Source organism: Lepidochelys kempii, chromosome 17 (genome assembly GCF_965140285.1).
Source record: "Lepidochelys kempii isolate rLepKem1 chromosome 17, rLepKem1.hap1, whole genome shotgun sequence".
Classification (NCBI taxonomy): domain Eukaryota; kingdom Metazoa; phylum Chordata; order Testudines; family Cheloniidae; genus Lepidochelys; species Lepidochelys kempii.
Window position 1 is genome coordinate 2,369,119 of NC_136396.1, and position 7,987 is coordinate 2,377,105.

Here is a 7,987-nt window from a genome sequence, read left to right on the forward strand (position 1 = left end):
CAGGTGCCTCTCCCGGCTGGGGAAGAAGTGTCTCCCGGAGCCCCCCTGCGTGGGCTCTGCATCAGCCCCCCTCGTTACTGAGCAAATAATGGATTTGTTTGAGGGCGAGTGTGCTGATTGGATGGGGGTTGTGCAAGCGTTAACCCTGCCCCTGCCAGGCGCTCTCCCCAGGGCCCTGGCTAGCTGCCTTGAGGATCCTGCCTCTTTCCACCCCAGCTGTGGCTAGCAGAGAGCTTGCCCCATTCTCCTGCTCGGCCCCTGCTCCTCATGCAGGGAACGAGCGGCTCAGTTCCTGGGGTGGGTGAGCGCTATGCAGAGCTGTTACATGGAGCCCTGGAGGGGTCAGCCCTCTGCCCGCCTGGCAGCAGAGGATGGGGCTCATGCAGGAGTAACCAGACCAAGTGCATTGACCGGGCCACACTGGAGTTCAGGTGAGATGAGCGCATGGCTCTTGTAGCCTAACCCCACTGCTGGCCTGCCGCTGTATTGCCCCACGGCCCAGCTGCGGGGGGAGGGTGGGGGTTCTCATGGAGAGGTCTAGGCTGCTGGGAATTTTCCATAGCCAAGCACTCTGCCCCGTGTGACTGGCACAGAAATGGAGCCATTATACCCTGCACCTGCCCTTATGGGCCCCTGAGCACCATGGCCACTCCCACCACTGTGGGCGTATTCATGCCCCCCACCACACCACACCCCACGGGAGGAGGGGCAGGCCCTTGTTCCTGGGTTTGCTTTAGGGCCCTGATCCTGCACTGTGGGTAGGGGACTTTGCAGGGTCAGGTTGCAAACCTGCCCTTCACCCCTTCCTTTTCTCTGGGCCTGGGCCCCGAGCAGAGGTCTGTGTGCACTGTTCATGGGGGTGCTCTGCACACAGACCCCGTTCCTCCCGAGCCTCCCACTGCTGCGTCCGAGGGGCCGTGGGCCTGGCAGGAGGGAGAATTCTGTTTCTTTGGGCCAGGGAGGCCCCGGCCCCGGCCCATGGGGCATATGTGTAGCTTCTGGGGCAGCCAGGGGTGTGGGGAAGGCGAAAGCCGCCTGGGGCTGGGGGGCACGAAGGAGGGGTTGGCCGGGGCCTGCTAATCCTGGCCCTAGTACCAAGGTGACGGGCAAAGTCCTCTGCACCCAGAGCCCTGGCCCACTGGGCCAAAGTCCACACGCAGCTGCTCACAAGGCCCCCAGCCTGGGCTGGGTCTGCCCAGGGGCCGGCCTATCGCCCCCCCAGGCCATGGGTGGGCTGAGCCATGGGGCAGGCAGGCCTGCTGGCGGGGAAGTGGCTCCCTAAGGCACCTCATGACTTAGACCAGAACTGTGCCCGCCCTGGGGCCTGGCAGATCACAGGGGCTGCCCTGGAGGGGTGGGGTCCCGGGGAGGGGGGAGGCTGGGGCTGGCCGAGGGGAGGGACAGGGCCCGGGGTTGGGGGGGCAGAGCCTGGGGGACTCCAGCCCGGGGGAGGGGCAGGGCCTGGGGTTGGGGGGGGCAGGGCCTGGGGGGGAGGCTGGGGCTGCCCGGGGTTGGGGGGCCGGAGGCTGGGACTGGCCGGGGTTGGGGGGACAGAGCCTGGGGGGGAGGCGGGGGCTGGCCGGGGGGGCTCCAGCCCGAGTGCTAGAGGGCGGGGCAGATCTGTCTGTCCAAGGCCCGGGGCGATTGTCAGGGCGGGGTTCCCCCCCCCCCGGCCCGACCGCCCCCATTGGCTGCCCTGGAGCCCGCGACCCGCCCTCCCTCGGCCGAGCCAATGAGCACGTGCCCAGCTGGCAGCCGCCCCCCTCCCCGCCCCCCCGTTTGCTGCCTGCCGGGGGGGGGGGGTCACGCCTCGAAGGGCCCCCGCCTGGCCGGGTGTGCGCGGCTCGCTGGGCCCGAGGGTTGACTCGAGGCCCGGCCCCCTGCACCCGCTGGGGCAGAGTGTGGGGGGGGCGCAGCTGGGGGGGGCAGAGTGTGTGGGGGGGGGCGCAGCTGCACCCGCTGGGGCGGGGGGGGGGGCTTGGAAGGCGCTGGCCAGATCTGCGTTTGCTCCCTCGCAGCGGGCCCCACCAAGTGGGGGGCTGTGGCCCTGTACTGGCCCCCCAGCGCGGCGGGGGTGTACAGCGCACCGCTCCCCCGCGGGGCTGCCCGCTCCTGCCGCCCTTTCACCCTCGGAGCACGGGCCAGGCGTCACACTGCCCCTGACATGCCCCCCCCCAGCACGAAGGGGTTGTCTTCCTCCACCACCCCTGCACCCGGCCCGGCTGGCCCCACACATCCTGACCCTCCACCGCAGCCTCATGCAGGAGCGGGTGAGTCTGGGGACGGCGGTGGGAGGGGCTGGCTGCAGCATCTGGGCTAGTGGGTGGGGGGCAGTCAGAGGGGCTGATGTCCTCAGTGCACCCCCCCCCCATTGCGGGTGCAGAGGCAGAGAATGGGGCTGGTTTTCGAGTTCCCATAACTTTTCAGTGTTATCCAGCATCCAATCCAAAAACATGAAATCCCAGCAAGGGCCATTCCTCATAGACCCAGAGTCGAATTATGCCCACAGTTGAAATCTTCTAAATACCACGGCTAATGGCCCTGTGTCCTTGGCCTAGTCCTGCTCTGGAGAGTGCAGGAAATGTTACACCTCAGGAGGGGGGTTTGTGCACATCCCTGAACCTTTTGGCCTTTCGTTAAAGCAAAAGTCTGTAGGGACAGGACCGCCTGAGGAATACATTTCAGTATTTGTCACTCTTTGTGGCATGGACCCCTTTGAGAAAATTTAATTTTAAACAGATTTCTGCTCAGCCAGGACACTCATGAAAAGCGGACATGGTCCGACTGGAATTATTTCTTACGCTCGCTGACTACAATGACAGTACATGTAAAGTCAGGTGCGGTCCCGTTCGTAGAAGGGCTGCAGAAAGTCTTGCAGGAATATATCGTGGGCAGACCACAGTATGCCCAGCGACGTGTACGTAACCCCTCCCTCTAGCTCCTGCCTGGCGAACGCAGCGCCCTTCACCCGCTCTTTGCAGGCACAGTAATCTGCAGCTCTGTCCCTGCCGTGTCTAGGGCCCTGCTGCTGCGCTTGTCACTGTCACAGCCCCCTGCGTCCGAGCACACCGCGTCTTCCCTGCAGCCCTGCTCTCACAGCGACTCTGCCCAAAGCTGAGGACGGCTGCTGGAGCAGGCTCTGCACCACCGTCTTAGGAACAAGATGTCCTGTGCTGGCTGTCACCCCTCCGGTCCTGACAGGGGACCCGTGAAGATGCCAGACTGCAGCATGAGTCCATATGTCTGATCAGCGGCACGTTTCCGGGGCTGCCTGCCGGAGGCCAGTGATGGTGGCAGTTTCTCGCTTTTGTTCTTCTTAGCAAACCGCTCGTAAGCACGCGACCCAGCGCTGGTTGCTTCTTACCCCAGTACAATGACGACACCAGCGAGACGTAGGCTGAAAAGCAGCAGCTGGCTTGGACTGCAGTTAGCGACCTTCAAATCTTGCCAAGGGCTACTGCTTGGTTCTTGGTTGCCTCTCTGGCTAAGGCCACACAGGGCAGGCAGGCAGGAGCTGGCCTCCTTTGTAAGGCACCCACTGGGGGCAGGGGTGAGCCTGGGTCTGGTTCCTCCTGCTGCCTGACAAGAACGGATTTGACCAGACAACTGCTGTCTCCCAAGTGAGAGCCCATTTGCTGTGTTAAGGGATGGGCTGATGGCAGTTGCTCATCTTCTCTTGTTGAAGCTCTTCCACTTTAATTAAATAATAATTGGGCCACAGACCCCATGAAAATCACTTTATACTCCGGGGGGGCTCACCCAGGCTGGGGAGAGTCTGGTTCAAGTGTCACTTGGCCTCCTGGGAGGGGCTTTGAGCAGCCATCTCCCTGCCATGCAAGTGACTGCCCTAATGCGGGGTCTTGAGGTGAGGCTCCCTCAGTCTGGCCTCATGAAGCTGTTCCACTTTACTTAAATGTTAATTAGGCCAAAACAAAGGGTGCTGTCCTCCTTCATTAAATGTTAATTGGCCTAAAGCATCAGTGCCCAACAAGCAGCCCCCCGGAGGGCAGTGGGGAGGGTATTTGGCTGGGATGTTGGAGAGCTGGGTTCGAGTCTCACTTCTGCTGAGGACAGAGGCATTTGAGCAGCTCTCTGTCACCTCTGCTTAAACTTTGAGCCCCGTAGAACTTGTTCACCCTCCTTTGGCCCCAGGGGCTAGGTTACTCCCCCAGGGGCAGGAGACCCCCAGCCGCATCCCTTGTTGTGTGAAGGGATTTGGACTCGGGCCTCCCAGCTCCCAGGCAGCTTCAGAGGGGAACATCCCTGTTCAAACACCCTCCCCTTCTCTGGGACAAGCATCCTCCAGAGAAAGCCAGGTTTCAGAGTAACAGCTGTGTTAGTCTGTATTCGCAAAAAGAAAAGGAGGACTTGTGGCACCTCAGAGACTAACCAATTTATTTGAGCATAAGCTTTTGTGAGCTACAGCTCACTTCATCCAATGAAGTGAGCTGTAGGTCACGAAAGCTTATGCTCAAGTAAATTGTACAGAGAAAGCCAGAGAGCTACCCCTTGTTGAGACCTGCCCTGGAAGGCTGGGAATCTCCCTGCAAATCCCTTTAACAGGCAGAACCAGGATCCCCCACCGCCTAGACGAGTCCCCAGCCTCTGGCCTAGGGCATGAGTCTGACTCCTGGCCCGGCCCAAACACTACTTAAGTAAAGCAGAACAGTTCCATCAGTGCAGCCAAGGGACCTCCCCCCCCCATCAGTACAGTCCAGACACCAACGACCAGGCCGAGGGGAAATCGAACCCAGCTCTCTGCCCGCCTGCATGAGACTCCAAACCCTTGGGCTACAGAGCGAGCACTGGCCCAGTTACTGTGTAATTATTTAATTAGCGGAACTGCTTCAGCAAGAGCAGGAGAGCACCCCACACCCCTTAGCGCTGTGATGAGCAAACCCCGGGGAGTGGGGGGAGCTCAGGGTTTCAGCCCCACACTGCTCTCGGCTGCAGGGGGTGGGGCTTGGGGTTTCAGCCCCGTGGAGGGGGGCTTCAGCTCTGTGCCACTCCCTGCTTCAGCCCCGTCTGGGGGTACCGGGTCTCGAGGCTTCAGCCCTGCAGGGGGGCACTGAGACTGGGGCACCAGGTTTCAGCAGTGGCATTCCATGGACCCCCTGAAAGGGCTCACGGACCCCCAGTTGAGAACCGCTGATCTAGACCATCCCTGACAGATGTTTGTCTAATCTGCTCTTAACAATTGCCAATGATGGAGATTCCACAACCTCCCTGGGCAATTTATTCCAGTGCTTAACCACCCTGACAGTTGGGAAGTTTTGCCTAATGTCTAAATCTCCATCGCTGCAAATTAAGCCCATTCTTGTCCTGTCCTTTGTGGTTAACAAGAACAATTTATCCTCCTCCTCTTTAAAACATTTTACATACCTAAGACTCTTCTGTCCCTTCCTCACGCTTCTCTTCTCCAGCCTGAACAAACCCAGGTTTTTCAATCTTCCCTCACAGCTCATGTGTTCTAGGCCTTTAATCATTTCTGATGCTCTTCTCTGGACTTTCTCCAATTTGTCCACATCTTTCCTGAAATGTGGCACCCAGAACTGGATACGATACTCCACTGAGCGGAAGAATTACTTCTCGTGTCTTGCTTACAACCCTCCTGCTAATACATCCCAGAATCATGTTCGCTTTTTTTGCAACAGCGTTACACTGTTGACTCACATTTAGCTTGTGGTCCACTATGATCCCAGCTCCCTTTCCGCGGTAGTCATTTCCCATTTTGTATGTGTGCCACTGATTATGCCTTCCTAAGTGGAAGTTTGCATTTGTCCTTATTGAATTTCATCCTCTTGACTTCAGACCATTTCTCAGTTTGTGCAGATCATTTTGAATTTTAATTCTCTCCTCCAAAGCACTTTCAACCTCTCCCAGCTTGGTATCGTCCACAAACTTTAGAAGTGCACTCTCTATGCCATTCTCTAAATCACCGAACAGAACCGGACCCGGAACAGATCCCTGCAGGACCCCACTCATTCTGCCCTCCCAGAGCCACTGGTAATGACTCTCTGGGAGCGGTTTTCCAGCCAGTTTTGCACCCACCGGAGAGTAGGTTTGTCTAGGCTCTTTCCCTAGTTTGCTTGTGAGGTCACGTGACACTGCACCAAAAACCTCACTAAAGTCGAGATCTACCGGTCCCTGCTCCCCATCCACAAGGCTGTTTCCCTGTCAAAGGAGGCCAGTGGGTTAGTTCAACATGAGTTGTTCTTGACTGATCACGTGATTACCTTCTAGCTGCTTACAAACTGATTATTTGCTCCATTATCTTTCTGAGGCCCACCAATAAGCTGACAGGTCCCTAGCCCCCTGTTTATAGCGAGGTACAGTATTTGCTGATATATCACTTGGGGCTAAATATTTCCCACACTTACCAGACCAGGACTATTCGCACTCCAGACAGGCATTGGCAATTGTATTTAGAAGCTTTCTGCCAATTTGGATTCGATGGCATCTGGCCTTTCGTGTGTTTACGGGTTTTCCTGACTGGATGCCCAATATCGTTTAAATGTTACATGATCTAGAAAACCTGCCCCACGGCCAGCCCCTGCATCCCCCCAACTCATTACTAAGGCCCCTTGTTAAATCTGGATGGAGCCTGCAATGCCTGTGAGGGGCAAGTCACTTGCCCCTGGCCCCAGCGCCTGGTGCTGGCCATGAGGGGTGCCATGCTGGCGGAGGCTATGGACGGCTGAGGAAAAGTGGCCAGAGGGTCTGGTGTGCAGGGTGGCAGGTAGTGTGGACAGGAGAACACGGCCACGTGGAGTGGGTCTCGGGGCCAGCTGCCAGCAGCTCCCCTAGTGGAGGGGACGTTGATAGAGGAAAGGGATGTGAGTCCCAGTCCAGCTCTCCCCCCGGGCAGTGTGGCCTGGCACCCAGGCCTCCTGCGAGCTGTACCTGGCTCGTCCCTTCCCCTCCATAGTAAGGTGGCACTGCCAGCCTGGCAAACAGGGGGGAGTTGGCCCTAGTCTTACAGGGGAACCAGCAGCTGCTCCCCATTGATGACCCCCCCACACACCTTTCTTGCCCCCCAGGCCTTGCTGAAGCGCCCCAGACCCCGCCGCTCACTCGCTGTGGAGGGGAAGCCCAGGGCAGCCTGGCGAGCTCCCCATGAGCTAGAAAAGGCCCTGGCGGTGCCCAAGGGAGACCTCCAGCCATGCTCCAGCAGCAGGAACAGCTCAGGGAGCCCGACACCAGAGCTCCCAGGACCCAGCGTGGCCCTTGGGCACAATCAGGCAGGGGTTGGGGTGACCCTTGAGCCCGGAGGTGACCGGGATCGCCTGGACACAGCGCCACCCTCTGGCCGCTCCCTAAACACCTGTGCCACAGCTGGGCAGCCGTCAGCCCCCCTGCTGCCACCCACAGACGCTATACCACAGGCCAGCCCAGCTCCTGGAGGCGTCAGTGGGCCTGGGGCTCTGCCCCCCCAACAGTCCAGCACCGCCCGGCAGGGCCCCAGAGCACGCCCCAACTGCAGGAGCGCCCTGGGTGGCTGGGATGCTTGTGTCCCAGCAGGGAGCAGCCCCACACCGTGGCCCAGCAGGGAGCCATGCCGGAAGGGCAGGCCCCACACGCCTACGTGCCCACGCCCTGCACAGAGGAAGCGGCCTGGGCCGCCAGCGCCCTGACCTTCCTGCTGGTGGTGCCGACACTCGCCGTCCTGTACACCCGGCTCCTCCACAAGAGCCAGAGCCTCCATTGGGCCCCAGGCGACGCGGGGCAGGAGCCCCTCTCCGGTGAGTGCCCACAGCCCCTCCAACCCGCTGAGGGCCACAGCCCCCCCTCCCCTCTAGCGGGGCCTGCCCACACTCGGTCTTCTCCAGAGGCGGCTCCTGGCGGCCCACAGCAGACCCAAGAAGGGGCAGCGGCCCCAGCAGCCACGGCTGCTGCTCCAGGGGGCATCGAGTGAGAGCGCCGACAAGCCGGGGGCCAGCTCTGACCGCCCCATCTGGCCCCCGGCCCAGCTCCCCGGAGAGGGGCA